The sequence below is a fragment of the Cetorhinus maximus genome, chromosome 19, assembly GCF_964194155.1.
Source record: "Cetorhinus maximus chromosome 19, sCetMax3.hap1.1, whole genome shotgun sequence".
NCBI lineage: Eukaryota > Metazoa > Chordata > Chondrichthyes > Lamniformes > Cetorhinidae > Cetorhinus > Cetorhinus maximus.
The window spans coordinates 79,030,416-79,046,145 of NC_135897.1; the positions used below are offsets into that span (position 1 = coordinate 79,030,416).

The window sequence follows — 15,730 nt, forward strand, 5'->3', positions numbered from 1 at the left end:
TGTTTTTATTCAGTTGTTGATGGGATGTGGCGGTTGTTGGGTTAGGTCAGCACTTTTTGCCCATCCCTAATCGCTCTTGAACTGAGTGACCTGATAGTCCATTTCAGCGGGCAGTGAAGGGTCAACCATATGGCTCTGGAGTCAAATGTAGGCCAGATGCAATAAGGATGGCAGATTTCCTTCCCTAAAAGGACATTTAGTGGACCATGTGTATTTTTATGACAATGATAGCTTCATGGTCACCATCACTGAGAGTAGCTTTCAATTCCAAATTTTATTAACTGAATTCAAATTCCATCAGCTGTCATGGTGGGATTGAACCCATGTCCCCAGAGAACTAGCTTGGGCCTGTGGATTACTAGTCCAGTGATATAGCCACTGAGCCACCATCTCTCCCTATCTTAGTGCTTTCCACAGTGTACGGATTAAGGTTCTAAGTTATACCTTTGATCTGCATGGAGGTAGCCCATGTGTTATAAATAGCAATAGCATTCCCAGCCTGGCAAGGGAAGGAAAAACAGCCAGAGTGGCTGCCTGTTTGTAAAAGAGCCTTGGTGGATATATATATATATATATATATATACACACGTGTGTGGATATCAGTTATGGATAGAATCGTGATGACTACTGATTCCCCCAGGGTCGAACAGCCTGTATGCATTCAAAGCGAAGCTTTATATGAATAATCAGCACGTGGACAAGGATGACCCATTCCCCAAAAAGCTTATCCCAGTAAACAAGTGCTGCCTTCAGAAGGGAACAAAACTGGCAAGAAAAAATGATTAACTTTCTATTTTGTGCATTACATTAAAAAAAAATCAGTTCCTGTGGAACACTTTTTTCCCATTTTTAAACCTGACTACTGGATTTTAGTAGAACTCATAATCAAATAAGTGAGAGATAAAGAGAGATGGTGTGTGAGAAGTCAATAGGAGAAATGTAGGGATGGGGATGTAAGATAACAGCAACCTAGGCTGACAAGGATCAGCTGTTCTATTTAAATCCTTTAAGCCGAGATGCAAAATCCTTAAATGGATACTGCTCACTCTGTCTCAAATGTTTGCACAGACTTTTTTTATATTACATTTTCATTGCCATAGATAAGAAAAATTGCTCTTCAGGTTTTGGGCTCTACACTTTTCAAGAGTTACTGAACATTTGCTCGCTGACAACACAGGGAACCCAAGCTGCAAAACGTCTCTGCATTAGCCTTCGCAATCATGAGTTTGGTACAGCATATGATTGCTTCCTGTGTGCTACAAGCCAGAAGGCGGATGCTAAGTGGAGGCCACTTTCTTTCTCCTTGAGAGCCTGAACTGAAGGTATTGAGCCTTCCTTGGGTTGTCCTTCTACAGCTCAACCCCAACTGTATCGCAACAATCACTAGCGTTAGCGGAAGTCAAGGAGAAGACTGTTTGTCCACTTTCAAGTCTGCAGCATTTGGCTAAGTCAAGAAGAATTTGGACAGACCCTCATCCTGAAAAAGATGAGAAAGAAAAAAAAACATAGCATAATGCCCCAACGAATAGCCCCCCGCCCCCCTCTCCCCCCAAATATCAGATATTCAATAATAAAAACAGAAAATGATGGAAATACTCAGCAGGTCTGGCAGCATCTGTGGAGAGAAAAACAGAGTTAACGGCCAGGATTTTGACCTTGTGGGGCGGGTCCAGGAGCGGTTGTGAAACCGACTGCGATCGAGCCCCAATATCGATTTCACGCTGGCTGGCTGCCGGAGTGGGGGCAAGAGGAGTGCAAGATCGCGCATGTGCGCGCAACGAAAACTCCCTTGGGCACAGAGCTACCTCAGGGAGCTGAAGATTTAAAAAATCATAAATAAAAAACTATGTCATGTTAAAAACATGTCCCATCATGTGACTCTGTCACATGAGCAGGGACGTGTAATAAATGAAATGTAAAAATTTTAATTAAATTTTTAATTGCTCTTGGAAACCTCATCTCGCCCGTGGATGAGGTTTCCTAAAAAATCCAAAGGCCGCTTGGCTTTTTTGCCTGCCGCCAATGAAAGGCTGGACGGGCAATGAAAAATTTCATTCAATTAGAAATTTAATGGCCTCAACAGGCCTATTAATTGTCGGCGGGTGCACTGCCAACTCCCATGCATGCCCGCCAACCAAAAAATCGCGCGAGTGTGCGATGACATCAGGATGCTCGCCCAGCATCATTTTATGCTCGAGCGGGTTGGGCGCGCACCTGCCCACTCAGCTAAAAATTCTGGCTACTGTTTCAGGTCAAGGACCTTTCTTCAGTTCTGAAGAATAAGGCCACGTTAAATTTTACTCACCACAGCACTTGCCAAACATTCAGTTCCCAGGTGTAGCAAATATGAAAAAGGAGGCAGTTTTTTTTTTACATTGGGCTTGCAACTAACTGTGTAACTCTAGATTGCCTGGGGTTTTCCAATGTGACAGGGCCAGTTCCTAAATAGGCACAGGCCCAGCATCACAATTGTAATGAGGTGGTATTCCTGGCCTCGCATCTCACTGGGAAATCACCGTATGCTCCTGTGGAGGGGTTTGGAGTGTGGGTTGCTTGGTGAAACCTGCTGGTAGAGCTTGTGGAAGGACCCCTGCAAGTTGTAGGGCCTGCAGCAATCCTGGGGGATACCTGAAGGTTATGATCACGGACAAATGTAGAGTTTTGAGTATCCTACCTTCCTCGAATAACCTTCAAGTCCAATGCCTTCTGATGGCTGCTGTGGGGATTTGCCCTAAGGGTCCAATACCATGGTTACAGACTTCTCTGGTCTGTAGTTGTGCTCCTGTTGACCTCCTTACTTCCCAGCACTAGACCCAACCAGAAAGTTGGGGCCATGTAATTTATGTGGGGTAGGAAACAAGCCTGGGTTTTTCTTTCTACAGCACCACTTCAGTAAACAGCATCGTCCAGACACCCAAAGACAACAGTTGACCTAATCTGCTTGTTTATCTGTAGCTTGCGCTTTATGTGTACCTGAAAACCACAAACTAATTCAGCTAAACCGAGTCAATAGAATTCTTATTTCAGTCAAAGACTGTATATTCAAGCTTCAAGTCCAAGATAACTCTTCTTCGGAATATGCAGAATGGAGTTCCGAAGAAGAGTCATGTTAGACTCAAAACGCTAACTCTGAGCAGAATTGTCCCAGATTTGCACTAAGTGCGAAGGGGGAGGGCGAACAGCCAGAGGTCGTGGTCCATATTGATACCAACAACATTAGTAAAAAGAGGGATGAGGTCCTGAAAGCAGAATATAGAGAGCTAGAAAATAAATTAAAAAGCAGGACCTCAAAAAGGTAATCTCAGGGTTACTCCTAGTGCCACGTGCTAGTGAGATCAAGAATAGGAGAATAGATCGGATGAACGTGTGGCTGGAGAGATGGTGTAGGAGGGAGGGATTTAGATTCCTGAGGCTTTGGGACCAATTCTGGAGAAGACGGGACGGGTACAAACTGGGCGAGTTGCACTGCAGCAGGACCGGGACCAATATCCTCGCAGGAATATTCGCTAGTAGGGGAGGGTTTAAACTAGAGTGGCAGGGGGGTGGAAACCTGAGCGGGGAGGCAGAAGACAGGGAAACAAAGATAGAAATGAAAGACAGAAAAGTAGAAAACAAAAGTGGAAGGCAGAGGAAAGGAGGGCTAGCAGCAAATAGGGCAATAGTACAGAAAGAGATGTGTAAAAATGTTGAACAGACAAGCCCAAAGGCATTGTACCTGAATGCATGGAGCATTCACAACAAGGTAGATGAATTAACAGAGCAAACAGATGTAAACGGGTATGATACGATTGCGATTACGGAGACATGGCTGCGGGGTGACCAGGGCTGGGAACTGAATATCGAAGCATATTCGATATTCAGGACGGACAGGCAAAAATGAAAAGGAGATGGCATGGCATTGTTAGCTAAGGATGAAATCAGTGCAATAGTGAGACAAGATATTGGCTCATTAAATCTAGAAGTAGAATCAGTCTGGGTGGAGCTAAGAAGCAACAAGGGGTGGAAAACATTAGGGGTTGTCTATAGGCCTCCAAACAGTAGTAGTAAGGTAGGGGGTGGCATTCAACAGGAAATTAGAGATGCATGTAACAGGGGTGCTACAGTAATCATGGGTGACTTTAATCTACATATAGACTGGGCAAATCAAATTAGCAATAATACTGTGGTAGATGAATTCGTGGAGATGTTTTTTTTAGACCATTTCGTCAAGGAACCAACTAGGAAACAGACTATCCAAGACTTAGTATTAGTATTGTACGATGAGAAGGGGTTAATTAATAATCTTATTGTGAGGGGTCCTTTAGGGAAGAGTGATCATAACATGGTAGAATTCTTTATTCGGTTGGAAGGTGAAGTAATCCAAACCGAAACTAGGGTCCTAAATCTTAACAAAGGAAACTACCAAGGTATGAGGGGTGAGTTGGCTTCAACAGGTTGGGGAACTTCAATAAAAGGCATCATTGTGGACAGACAATGGCTAATATTTAAGGAACAAATGCATGCATTGCAACACATTCCTTTCTGCACAAAAACAGAACAGGACAATCCGCCCAACCATGGCCAGCAAAAGAAATTAAGGATAGTATTAGATTCAAAGGGAATCATATAAAGTTGCTAGAAAAGGTAGCAAACCTGAGGATTGGGAGTAGTTTAGAATTCAGCAAGGCAGGTCCAAGAGATTAATTAAGAGGGGAAAAATAGAGTATGAGAGTAAACTTGCAAGGAACATAAAAGCAGACTATACAGGGCCTTGGTGAGACCACACCTGGAGTACTGTGTGCAGTTTTGGTCTCCTTACCTAAGAAAGGATATACTTGCCATGTGGGAGTGCAGCGATGGTTCACCAGACTGACTTCTGGGATGGCAAGATTATCATATGATGAGAGATTGGGGCGACTAGGCCTGTATTCACTGGAATTTAGAAGAATGAGAGGGGATCTCATTGAAACATATAAAATTCTGACAGGGCTGAACAGACTGGATGCAGGGATGATGTTTCTTCTGGCTGGGGGTTCTAGAACAAGGGGTCACAGTTTCAGGATATGGGGCAGGCCATTTAGGACTGAGATGAGGAGAAATTTCTTCACTCGGAGAGTGGTGAACCTGTGGAATTCCCTCCCACAGAAGCCTGTGGAGGCCAAGTCACTGGATATATTTAAGGAGGAAATAGATAGATTTCTAAACATTAAAGACATCAAGGGACATGGAGAGAGAGCGGCGTTGAGATAGAGGGTCAGCCATGATCATGTTGAATGGCGCAGCAGGCTCCAAGGGACAAATGACCTACTCCTGCTCCTAGTTTCTATGCAGTTGACTCTTAAATGCCCCGTTAAATGTCCTAGCAAGCCACTCAGTTGTATCAAACTGCTACAAGGTCTACAAAAGGACTGAAACTGGACAGGTCTGCAAGCATCGACCTAGGCACAGGAGACAATAGTAAACCAGCCCTGTCGACCCTGCAAAGTCCTCCTTACTAATATCTGGGTACTTGTGCCAAAATTGGGAGAGCTGCCCATAGACTAGTCAAGCAACAGTCTGACATAGTAATCCTCACGGAATCACACCTTACAAATAATGTCCCAGACACCACCATCAACATCCCTGGCTATGTCCTGTCCCATCGACAGGAGAGACCCAGCAGGGATGGCAGCACAGTGGTATACAGTCAGGAGGGAGTTGCCCTGAGAGTTCTCAACATTCGCTCTGGACCCCATGAAGTCTCATGGCATCAGGTCAAACATGGGCAAGGAATCCTCCTGCTGATTATCACCTACCACATCCCACACTGCTGATGAATCACTACTCATCCATGTTGAACACCAATTGGAAGTAACAGTGAGCGTGGCAAGGACACAGAATGCACTCTGGGTGGGCGAGTCCAATGAACATCACCAAGAGTGGCTCAGTAGCACTGCTACAGACTGAGTTGGCCGAGTCCTAAAGGGCACAGTTGCTAGGCAGGGCCTGCGACAGGTGGTGAGGGGACCAATAAGAGGGATAAACCTACTTGACCTTGTCCTCGCCAATCTACTTCTTGCATCTGTCCATGGCAGTATTGGTAGGAGTGCCTACTGCACTGTCCTTGTGAAGACAAAGTCGCATCTTTACATTGAGGATACCCTCCATCTTGTCGTGTGGTACTACAACTGTATTAAGCGGGATAGATTTTGAACAGATCTAGCAACTCAAAACTGGGTATCCTTGAGGCACTGTGGGCCATCAGCAACAGCAGAATTGCATACAACCCCAGTCTGTAACCTCATGGCCCAGCATATCCCCCACTTTATCATTACCATCAAGTTGGGAGATCAACCCTGGTTCAATGGCGAGTGCAGGAGGGCATGCCAGGGGCAGTGCCAGGCATACCTAAAAATTAAGTATCAGCCTGGTGAAAATACAACACAGGACTACTTGCATGCCAAACAGCAGCAGCAGCTTGGGATTGACAGAGCTAAGTGGTCCCACAACACCGATCAGATCTAAGCTCCGCAAAGCTGCCACATCCAGTCACGAATGGTGGTGGACAATTAAACAACTGACTGGAGGAGGCGGCTCCACAAATGTCCCCATCCTCAATGATGGGGGAGCAAAGCACATCAGTGCAAAAGACAAGGCTGAAGCATTCGCAACAACCTTCAGCCAGAAGTGCCGACTGGATGATCCATCACGGCCTCCTCCTGTGGCCTCCAGCATCATAGATGCCAGTTTTCAGCCAATTCGATTCACTCCAAGTGATATCAAGAAATGGCTGAAGGCACTGTGTTACTGCAAAGGCTATGGGCCCTGACAACATTGCGGCAATAGTGCTGAAGACTTGTGCTCCAGAAATAGCTACGCCTTAGCCAATCTGTTCCAGTACAGCTACAACGCTGGCATCTACACAGCAATGAGGAAAATTGCCCACGTATGTCCCGTCCACAAAAAACAGGACAAATCCAATCGGCCAATCACCGCCCCATCTGTCGATTTCCAATGATCAGCAAAGCGATGGAAAGTATTGTTGGCAGTGCCATCAAGCGGCACTTACTCAGCAATAACCTGTTCACTGACGATCAGTTTGGGTTCTGCCAGGGCCACACAGCTCCTGACCTTATTACAGCCTTGTTTCAAACATGGACAAAAGAGCTGAACTCAAGAGATGAGGCGACAGTGACTGTCCTTGACACCAAGGCAGTATTTGACCGAGTGTGGCATTAAGGAGCCCTAACAAAACTGGAGTCAATGGAAATCAGGAAGAAAACTCTCCAATGGTCGAAGGAAGTTGATTGTGGTTGTTGGAGGTCAATCATCTCAGTCCCAGGGCATCACTGCAGGAGTTCATGGTAGTGTCCTAGGCCAAGCCATCTTCAGCTCCTTCATCAATGACCTACCCTCCATCATAAGGGCAGGAGTGGGGATGTTCGCCGATGACTGCACAATGTTCAGCATCTTTCACAACACCTCAGATACTGAAGCAGTCCATGTCCAAATGTAGCAAGACCTGGACAACATTCAAGCTTGGGCTGATAAGTAACAAGTAACATTTGTGCCACACAAGTGCTGGGCAATAACCATCTCCAACAGGAGAGAATCCCCCACGATCAACATCCTCAGGGGTTACCATTGACCAAAAACTGAACTGGACCAGCCATATAAATATTGTGGCTTTAAGAGCAGGTCAGAGACTGCTGATTCTGTGGAGAGTAACTCACCTTCTGACTCCTCAAAGCCTGTCCACTATCTACAAGGCACAGGAGTGTGATGCCTGGACGAGTACAGCTCCAACAACACTCAAGAAGCTTGACACCATCCAGGTCAAAGCAGCTCGCTTGATTGGCACCACATCCACCAAATAAACATTCACTCCCCCTGCCCACTGATGCACAGTGGCAGCAGCGCGTACCGTTTACAAGATGCACTGCAGCAACTCATCAAGGCTCCTTAGACAGTACAGCTCCTTCTACCACCCAGAAGGACAAGGGCAGCAGATGCACGGGAACACCACCATGTACAAGTTCCCCTCTAAGTCACCCACCATCCTGACTTGGAACTACGTTGCTGCTCCTTCACTATTGCTGGGTCAAAATCCTGGAACACCCTTCCTAATAGTCCTGTGGGTATTCCTACAACACATGGACTGCAGCAGTTCAAGGAGACAGCACACCACGGCCTTCTCAAGGGCAATTAGAGATGGGAAATAAATGCTGGCCTAGCCAGCAACACCCACTTACCATTAACAAAAATAAACGAAATTCATGTGAAATTCATGAGAAGCAGTAGTAGGACAAGATAGCTGGCATTAGATGAACTCTATTATGACGTCAGTGTCTTCAGTGGAAAGAATTGCAAAACAAAAATAAAACAGGTCAAACAGGGTGGAGGATAATTTCACTCACCCGAGTTATGAGAATACTTAAAATTCCTGGTCCTAGGAAATCCCACTGGTGCAGTATATGTGACGAAACAGCTCTCACAAAAGGAGACAGGGTTATTCAAAGTTTCATTTGCAAAATGCAGACTTCCCATGGTTCCAGGATTCTGTTGTATCAACAAACTTCCATAACAGCCTCAGATTCTTTACCATTCAGCAAACTCATTTTCTTTGGCAATCTCAGCAGACATTTGCTAAGATGTGCAGACACCAGTTGCTCATTTTCTCCCTGTCTGAGCAACTCGCTCCAGGGAGTGACAGGGGGTAGACAGAAGAAAAATGTAAATGTAACTGAAAGAGGAAGGAACACAGCAACCTAATGTTTCCAGTACTTTCTGTTTTTTTATTTCAGATCTCCAGCATTCGCTTTATTTTGCTTCTGTTTAATAACATACTTGGCCAATTCCCAGTGACAATCCATGCGTGTAAAGAAATTTGAACTGTAAGAGGCCAGATGACTGTGGAATTCAACCTCGGCAGGGGCTCAGCCTGAGATAAGAACCCATTGGGCTGACTTTTTTTCTACCCTCTTCTTCCCGTACATTTAATACTCATGTGAAGTAAGGAATAGGAATTTGATTCTTGCAAATATTTGGTGCCAATGGGAGTTCAGGGTAACATTTTGCAATTTCAGTTAAGACAACAAAGGATGGATGTGCAAGGAGCCTTGGTATGTGTCTGGAGTGCGATATCAAGAATCCTCAGGATATCGCGATATCAAAAAATTGAATCGCCGAACAGGGAACCTGTGCTTCAGAAGCAATTTCCCACCTATCACAGCAGAGGAAATGAGGTGTTTCTGGGTAGTACTGACCAGAATGTGCACAGCCGAAAGACAGTGCTGGATATCCCAAGATGCAGGGGCAAGGTAGAGAGAACTGGGTGATCATCTGCAGGGACAGTAAAGGGAAGACAAGACTGCTAAGTGCAGGGAACTGTACTATAGATGCTTAATGTTGGACAAGCAACAGCTAGACAACAGCAGCGACTCAGAAGGATGGTTTTGAGCAACATTGTGCTGCTGTGGAGCAAGGGACAGCCTGATGGAGTGAGAAGAAAGTAGCCTACAAGAGTAGGAGCGTGGTATTAATAGAGTATTCTACAGGAAGTTTATAAATTGTTTCTTGACAGTCATGAGTGGGAGTGTTGTTTGCTATGTTGCCTCCCTGACAGGGTGGGGGGGCATCACTGAACAAGTGGAAAAACTGCTGGCAAGGGAGGGTGGGTAATCAAGGTTGTGGTCCATGATGGACCCAACCTCATAAATAGAACTATGTTTGTGGTCTTGCATGATTTTCTAAAATTAATTCTCAGAATAAATGCATCATTGGCAAGGTTGGGAATTATTGTCCATCCCTCGTTTTGCTGAACCATCTTCTTGAAATACTGCAGTTCATGTGGTACTCTTTATAATGGTTTGACATAACCAAGTGGTTGGCCAGGAAACTTCAGCAGGCAGTTAAGAGTTGACCGTATTAACATGGGACTGGTGACATAAACCAGGTTAGGCATGGACGACCAATTTCCTTTCTTAAAAAGGACATTAGGGGGCCGATCTTGACTGCAATCTGCAGCTTTAATGTCACATCAACTATCTTTTTATTTCCAGATGTTTTCCGGATGGAATTCAGATTTGCCTCTGGGATTTGCATTCATGTTCCCTGAAAAACAAGATACTGCAAGAGCTGGAAATCTGAAAGAAAAACAGAATGTACTGTAAGTGGTCAAAAGATCAGGTAGCATCTGTGGAGGGTGAAACAGTTAACATTTCAGGTCAATGACCGTTCATCAGGACTGTTGTGGTGAAAGGTCACTGACCTGAAATGTTGACTCTGTTTTTCTCTCCACAGATGCTGCTTGCCTCCGAATTACTAGTCCGTTTGCTATGACACTACCATGCTCTAGATAATGGGCCATAGAAATGAAACTCTCATTTCCCAGGAACCTTATAAAATTGCAAGATAAAGCCTAAAACTAAGGATTGTGATTTGATTTTTGGTAATGCTACAAACTTGGAAACAAAAATTTACAAAGTGATTTTCTCCTCCTATGCTCATTCCAACAGTCCTTGCTAGTACATAACCTCAGTATCCTTATGCTGTTTACGAGGATAAAAAAGGACACTGCACTGCCCTACATTATTTTTCTGAAATATCATACAGCACAATAAAGGTCTTGGCACAGGTGCGTATCGATCATTTTATAGGTCCGGTATGCTTAGAACCAAAATCTCTCTTAACTGAAACTTGGTCAGGGGTGACGGGGATAAGGTTTTGAGGGGGTGGAGTTGAGGGTTGACGAAGAGAAAAAAAAATTGGAGGGTGGAGTCAAACCTGTGCCTGCTCCATTCTAGTTATTGGGGGCATTGGTCGTATGCTCAGCTTTTCTAGTGACGGAGAAAACTGGGCCAGGTAATCTGGGAAAACTTCAATATACACCTGGGTGCTGAATTTTTCATACTTAAAATCATGCCCTTAATTGCTTCACTGGTTTATTGGGTGAATGTTCCCTCTGGTATGGATTTCAGCCATAAAACACAGAACAATCTGAGACCAGATCCCAGTCTCTGGTGATTTTGCTGATCTCAGCAGTACAGGTTTCACAAATTAGCGACAGTATCTCTAGGCTGGACATGACGAGGTGAGAAACAGAGCAGCCAAGGTGCCAGATTACCTCTTCTGGAAGGTACATGCGGACAGAATTAGATTCAGGTGTCAACTTTTGTCCTCAATAAAGCTGACGAACTCCGTGCTAGAGAGTGGAACGCTGCCCCACTTTTTGAAACCAGGGCTAGCGTGAAATGTGACCACGTCAGTTACAACAGAATGAAAGCAAAATGAAGCTGCATCTGTTTTGATCCGTTATGCTTTAAGGTCACACCAGAATGGCATTTTGCATTTCTCAAAGTCATTTTTATGACCCATCTCTGCAATGGTGAGTGAGCGAATGAACTTGAAAGGCAACTTAGTGCCAAATTGCAGCTAGTTTTCCTGCTGTTCACCCAGTGATTTACATAGTCTGGCACATTCTAATAAGGACAAATTTGGAACATTATGCTGACACGCAAGCAGGGAGTAAACTAAACTGATTACTGTGAAGTGAAAGCAAAAATTTGGATGTTGCCAGCATAACCAAGCTTGCACTTAATTGAACTGAAAACCAAACTCGCATGTAATAGAACTGTTAACTAGAAAATTTTGTACATCTGGAGTTCCTTTATGTACACTCGAAGAGTTTATATTTCATTGGAGCTGTCAAATGTCTTTAGAATTTGAAAACATATTTGAAGAGCAAGTACTTTGAACATTTCCAGCACAGCCAATTAATCTATTTGTGGAGAGATCAATCAGAACTTTATTATCTGACTTCCCACTCAAAATGAACAGACCAGAATGAACTGATCAACAGAAAATTAACAGGGTAAAATTATTGCGGGGGTTTCTTGATCTCCTGCTGTAACTTTGGCAAAGATCAGTGGAAAAATGGGGAAAAATAAAGGCCAACTCCTAGGAAAATGACTAGAAAACACTTTTTTTAAAAAACATTATAGGCGTCACATTTTAAAAATTAGTTTAATGTCAAGTGTAAAAATTACAACTAGAATTTTTCTATTATATTTATTCACTTTGCTAGTTCAGTGCAGAGCAATATAAAGCTGATCCCTAGGGTCAGGGAGAATAGTTATGAGGAACGATTAGATAAGAGGATCTTATGGAGACATATGAGATATTTAACTCAGGAAACCTGAAACAGCATTTTCAGGTATGCTGAAGTATCAAGACAAAGGGTCCAGGTTCAGGGTAAAGGGCACACTTAGGCGGAGATGAATGAAGTACTTCTTTACACAGGTGATCAACAGCATAACAAACTGGCAGGACGTTTACTTCAAGACACGGCAACAAGCTCACCTAAGAGAAGACCTTAATGAGATTGTGATTCGTAGGTTGGAAGGACAAAATTAAATGAACTGAAGGAGTGCTCTTTTGAAGAAAGCCCATTTTGGAAATCAAGCAATACATGACCAAGGAAAGTATAGTGCTGCTGAAATCTTATTGATATTATATACGATACATTTCGTATTACTCGGTGTGGAAAAATTTCATGGGTCGGCTACCAACACACTGGTACCTCATTCAAACGACAATCCTTCATGAGTGTAGTGTGGGTTATGTGGCTAGGGAGTGCACCGCAGCCAAACTTGGTCCTGTTCTCACTGGATGCCAATATGCATGCACTTGAAAAGGGATGTGGGGAGGTAGGGTTACTGAATAGCACTCCAGAACTTGAATCATGACTGATTTTTCTCCTTCCTTGCACAGGTTGCTGTGGCCTTAATCCTGGCTGTGAAATAACTCTGTGCAGATTGGGAATCAAGCCTGCAACATTTTGATTTCTGTGATTTATTACAACACAAGGTATTGCCTTTGTTTACAAGCCCTGTCATGAACACTTTAATCACAGAAAATGGTTCATCTTCAAGGACTAAGGACATTCTGGAAGAACTTGTGTTTTAAAAGGCGCTGTCCCTTAAAAGGGTTAATGCAGGACTCTCATTGTTATTCTTGGAAAAAGTATCCTTTTACAAGAAAGAGTAATTAAGCTGTTGTAAACCTCTTGACCCCGGTGGACTGTGTACAAAAAGGCTCACATGGTTTTTATGAATCTGAAAAAAAACACACGCCTGCATCTGTGTTTTAAAAATTGGTTTTAGTTTTGCTTTTGAGTAAAGAAGGACCAGCTGCTTGAGAAGGAAGACAGAAGCCGTTTTGCTGTCCAGAGCCAGTCCACAGCCAGAATTGGATATGAGCTGCTCCTAAGTTGCTGGGATAGAGTACCTGCGAGAGTTCCTTGAGCCCACCTGAAAAGCAGGGCCAGAGTCATTGATTGTTTCATTGACCACTCCTAAGGGACCAAGGGCAGAATTTTTCCCTTGATAGGTGGGCTTGGCGGGGGCAGTTGGGAAGCCGACTGCTGCCCGCAATCGGCACCGCACCGCAATTTCACACTGGCGGGCCAATTAAGGCCTGTCCAGCGTGAAACGTGAACGGCAGCGCTATGCGCTGCTTGTGCCTGGGGGGGCGGGGAGGGGAGGGGCGGGAGGGTAGGAGGGCGAGTAGGCTGAGCGTGTGCACATAAGTGAGCGCTGCGTAATCTCTGTGAGGCACGTAGCTGCCTCAGGGAGATGAAGAGATATATAGAAAAAAACTAAAGAAAATAAAAATGTCATAAAACATGTTTCCTCATGTGATTCTGTCACATGAGCAGGGACATGTTATTAATGAAAATCTTAAGTTTTCATTTTAATCTCATTTGCTTTAAGAAACCTCATTATGCCAGTGGATGAGCAGCGCACCCGCTGACCGAAATATTGTGCGACTGCGCGTTGACATCGGCACACTCAGCTGGCATCAACGTGCATCATTTCATGCTCGAGCGGGTTAGGCACACATCTGCATGCCGAGCGAAAATTTCTGCTCCAACTGAAAAACCTGGACGCCATTTCAAGCACCCCATCATCTATTCTTTGCCTTTGAACCATTGACTTATAACCTTCGGCAGAATTCCTCCATTTCTACTTTTTATTTCATTGTTTTGTGTGTGTGTGTGTGTGTGTGTGTTTGTGCGCGTGCGCACGGTGGGTGTTGATAAGCTTTGCCTTTCTATTCGACAAGACCGGTTTTATAATAAACTAATAAGTTTGTTGTTTATTCAAAGAAGCCTGGATAAAGTCTCTTTCATTCAGCAGCGAAGATAAATAATTGGCCATTTTGGTGAGTGAGTTGAACATTTAGACTAATGTTGCAACCTGCAGAGTAGTGGGGCTAGATCCACTGCGCATTCCTCCCATCCCAGTCTTAACAGTCCGCCAGTGGAGCTCATATACGTGGGATTTATATTAAAATTTATTTAAATTATGTCAAAATTTGAAAGCAGTGTACACCTTTAAACAACTAAGACTTTTTTTTAAAAAATATAGATTTTGTATTTTCTTGGGATAGCTTTTCTCATGTTCTGTGCTAAAACCAGTGATCAGTGCAGATACTGACTGCTTGAGTTTGCATCGTTGATGCACTGTTGACCTTGAAGAGTCTGAGAGAAAAATTAGCCTCAAGGGCTTTGAAAAAGATTTGCAGATCTAATACAGTAAGTTTTCACTTCAGGAACACAGCTACAACTTTAAAAGTGCAACTTTAAATGAAACGACTTAAAGCGATTCAAGTTTCCCGTTAAAAACAACGTAAAGGCTCTGGTTAGGTTCTGTAGGACCTTTCTCAACAGAAAAAAATGAAATAACTTTTAAGATATAATAAATTTAAAAGTAAAATATGCTAACTTTCTACTAGCCTCCCATTTGCTGCCTCTTCTGCTCACCTCCAATCCTGCTCATTGAACCACCTGCTTGCCGCACATTCCTCTCCCTGACCTTCCCTCTCGCTGCTGACCCGACAGACTCACAGCCTCTGTCACTCCCTTACCGTCCCTCTCGACCCTACAGACGTGCAGTCTCTGCCACTCCCCGAACCTCCAGGTGCTGCGGACCCTTGCTGTCACTGAGCCTCCCACTGCCTGCCTCTTCCTTCTCCTGAACCCTCACTGTGAGCAAGGTCTCTGGAGGTGAGTGACGAGAGGCAGGAAGAGCAGATTCGACTTGCAGGAGTTAAGTCGCAAGCTGGAGAGACAGTAAGAGGGGGGCGTTCAGGGAGCAGGAGAGGGTGCGAACCAGGGGGTGGGTCAGCAGTGAAGGGAGGGTCAGGGTGTGGGAGGGGCCACAAACTGGAGGGACAGCAGCGGTGGGGAGGGTCAGGGAGTGCGAGAGGCCGTGAAACGGAGGATCAGCAGCAAGAGGGAGGGTCAGGAAGCAGCAGAGGTCACTCCAATATGGCGCCAGTGTCAGACCCTAAGCAAAACCACTTTAAAACAAAATTCCCAACACCAAACACAAATATGGGCTCCAATAACTGACCGAGGTTAAAGCATCACAACTTAAAATGGGACGAGTTAAAGCGGGGACTTACTGTAAAATAACATGGTATCTATGAATTTGGAGATGGTCGTTAATTCTTAAAAGCTGACTGAAATTAACATTTAGATGCTTGATCATTCAGTTCCCAAAGTGCATTAGACACAAACACAGATCATATTGCAGTGCAACACAGGAATTGGGAACAGCGACCACTGTCTGAAACACTCTCAGCCCACCTTCAAAAACTCCAGGCAGTCAGTCATGGTCAGTCAGTAAAAGCTGCTAGCAATTCCACACACGAAAACAACCAAAACTAAATGTCTGGATTCAACAGATCATAGTTCCACAAAATTGTT

General features: G+C 44.3%; 1 protein-coding gene across 2 annotated transcripts in view; it reads right to left on the reverse strand.

The window, feature by feature from the left end:
* The window catches only part of plod2 (procollagen-lysine, 2-oxoglutarate 5-dioxygenase 2), a 146,994-nt gene that overhangs the window by 79,586 nt on the left and 51,678 nt on the right, over positions 1-15,730 (reverse strand). The gene's annotated exons all lie outside the window — the stretch shown is intronic.